Here is a 3,169-nt window from a genome sequence, read left to right as displayed (position 1 = left end):
CACTTACAGAGGGTCCATATTAAACAATCTATAGTACATGGTCTAAAGTGCATGGTGCAGGTGCATTTCGGGGGTGCCAAACAGCACTGATGACAAAGAAAAGAATAATAAAAAGAAATAGAGGCTTACTTTTCCTCCAAAATGATTACAGATGGGAGATGTTTTAGTTGTCTTTGAGACGAACGCTGCCATGTCTCTCAAAAAAAAAAAGAACTTTCTAGCACAAACATAAGATAATTAAGAAATTGACTGAGAAAACATCATATGGTCATCATGATACTAATAGACAGTGTTGGGCACGTTACTTTGAAAAAGTAATTTGTGATAGTTACTTCTCCCAAAAAGTAACTGAGTTAGTCACTGAATTACTCCACTATAAGTGGAGTAACTAGTTACCAGGGAAAGTAACTTTTAAAAAAAGTTTAAATAGGACTATGTCTGAGAATTTGGATTTTTTTCTAAGCGGGTTTCACAAGCCAGTAGCATGGAATAGAAGTGCATAGACAGGAACCTACACAGAACCTTTGATATTTATTGCACCTCAACCATAGACTGTATATAAATAATGAACATAGTCACCGTGACGTCACCCATTGGTTTGTGGCCCGTTGGAAACCTTGAGTTCAGCGTTATACTCGTCGCTATCTTGCGTCGCCATCTTGTTTCCGATACCAGGAGCAGACCATATCTGGACTGTGGAGGAGCGAGAGAGATCTGATCACTGACTACAGCCTCTCTACACCTCAACCTGACTGAGAGAAGTCACTGCTAATGCATGCTAGCATTAACTGGAGCATTAACTGGGATGTTAGTTTTGGCTAGTAAAAAACAAAAACAAAAACAAAATGTATGTGACTGACCTCAGAAAACTGAACAGCGACTCCTTGGAGTGTCTGTTAGTCCAACCAAAACGCTGAACAAGCATTTTTACTGAAAAAAACGTTCAAACAAACTGTCATTAAGTTAAAATACAGTGTGAAAGGGTCAAAGTTATGAGACCAAATCGGTAAATGTCCTCTTTTCTATCTATATAACGTTATATACAACTTTATTGACTCGTTGCCGTGGATATGCATTGCTCTGCTTCTCTCCTGGTGACGGCTCGCCTTGTCAGTGACCTGTCAATCAAAGCTAGCCACGCCCCAAATCATACAATTCTTTATCTTCTATTTTCTTCTAAATGGGGCCATTATTAGAACTACTGACATCAAATTGTCTTGAAGATGATTTTTTACTAGCGATTGAGACCATAGTGTTATCCTGAAAAAAAATTCTGAGGTGATAAATCAAGCGAGAAGATTTCAAATTTTGCACTGAAATGAATGGGCAGATTTTTTTGCAGCCAAACTTAGCGCCCCCTGCTGGAATTTTCGGTGGATTGCAGGCTTAAGGCACTTCCTGGTTGGCCTCCATGCTCAGACACGGAGATTGCCGCCTGACCTCAACAGACCACAACTGGAAGACATACTGTACTTCAAGGATTTTCTTCATCACAAAAATACAAAGTTTAACAATATGAGCTTTAGCTGCTTGGACGGCGTGGCTCCGTGTCCTTCTTTGTTAGCGCAGCTCACGTTAGCCACACCTGGCCTGCTAAAATCATCAACAGTGTCAACAACAGTGTTTTCAGCCATGCGTGTGCTGTTGAGAGATGCTTCGTTAAATTAGAGTTGCTTACAACAGTCAAACACTTCACCCTGGCACATAATTTACACATGTACGTTGTTGCCTTTTATCTCAAGGAGATATTAAAGTAGTGTCTGTACTTCCACTTTGAAAATGCCAACTTTATATATATATATATATATATATAGTATTATATATATAGTATTATGATGGAGTATTCTAGGATGTTCCTGCTTGGTTAAGTTTTATCTCTATGGTTTCTTGGCCCCGGGCTCCTTCATGCTGTATTTGTGCCCTCGGCTAAATTGCACATAGTCTGTCAGACACTAAAGCGTCCGTTAGTCTATTTATAAACCAAATGATATGAATTCATTGAAATAGTCTGTGCTGTCACACAATGCTTAACACAGAAAAATAAAGCTGACTTAATGTTTGAAGTCTTTGTAGGTTGGTATTTACAGAGATTAACTGAGAAAACTGTATACTTTACAGTCTAAAAAAAAGCAGAGTGTGAATTCAGGAGTATTCTGGGATGTTCCTGCTGGGTTCAGTTTTATCTCTGTGGTTTCCCTTGGCACCCGGCTTATTACTGACCCTTGGCCTACTTGTTTGATGGATGACTTTATGACACTGTTTCAGTCCAGAGCGTCACTAAGGGCCAGGCTGCCCAGGTATGAGACCTTTCTCTGGGTATGTCTTGTCAGGAAAAGATGCGTCAGGACAGGTTCCAAAATGTTCCACTGGACCAAAGCTGCGTCATCAAAAAATTATTTCTGCCTTTGTTCCATGGCTCTAATTTCTCTTATTAACACTTCTCAGTCATACACGATTGAGAGTGACAAAAATATTCATGACACTCTACCTCATGTTCTCAAAATAGGTTCAGGTTTTTTAATATGAATGATTTCATGCAAAAGATGAAAAATACAAATGTATAAAAGTGAGACATATGAGAAATTTGTGACTACAATAACTAATTAAACATTTCAGTAACAAAGAAAGACTGTTTGAAAAAGACTGCATATACTACATAATATGTAAAATATGATAAATGAGTATTGGTAATCCAAACTGTAAAATAAATGCAGACTCCAGAGAAGGTCCTTACTTCTGGCTACTCTGGTGGAGTATAACACAAGCAATCATACAAAAATGTAAATTAATTAAAGTAAAATGACAAAAATGTATTTTCTTACCATACTTTTACTTGACAGTTTTCACAAAAGTGCAGAGGTTTGAAACTATTTTAAGCTAAAAGACAGAGCTGCTCCAGCTTTCTCTTTGACAAATGAAAGAACTGACCAGAATAAACATGACATTACTGTGATAGTAGAGCTGAACAGGATGATGTTTCACTTTTGCTTCTGCTTTTAGTGAGTTTGACTGCTACAAGCAAAAAAACAAAACAAAAAGAGGATTTACTGTCCGCTCAAACTTGTGGATTCAGATTTACACTTTAAAAAATGTCTGTGAATTTTACGGTGAAAAACTGTTCACTGATAATGACGATGACGATTGTTTCGAGCCGCCACATTTATCAACA

The 3,169-nt window shown here is 37.9% G+C and overlaps 1 long non-coding RNA gene across 1 annotated transcript; it reads right to left on the bottom strand.

Annotated features, from left to right (window-relative positions):
• Nucleotides 1–620: 620 nt before the first annotated feature.
• LOC131972914 (uncharacterized) lies at nt 621–2,905 on the bottom strand. The gene is made up of 3 exons (XR_009394530.1): nt 2,823–2,905; nt 861–930; nt 621–693 (listed from the first exon to the last, which is right to left on the bottom strand). It is a non-coding gene; the product is annotated as an uncharacterized LOC131972914 (long non-coding RNA).
• Nucleotides 2,906–3,169: the final 264 nt, after the last annotated feature.

The sequence above is a fragment of the Centropristis striata genome, chromosome 6 (assembly GCF_030273125.1).
Source record: "Centropristis striata isolate RG_2023a ecotype Rhode Island chromosome 6, C.striata_1.0, whole genome shotgun sequence".
Lineage (NCBI taxonomy): Eukaryota > Metazoa > Chordata > Actinopteri > Perciformes > Serranidae > Centropristis > Centropristis striata.
The sequence above is the reverse complement of the archived record's forward strand: the minus strand, read 5'-3'. Positions and strand labels throughout refer to the sequence as shown.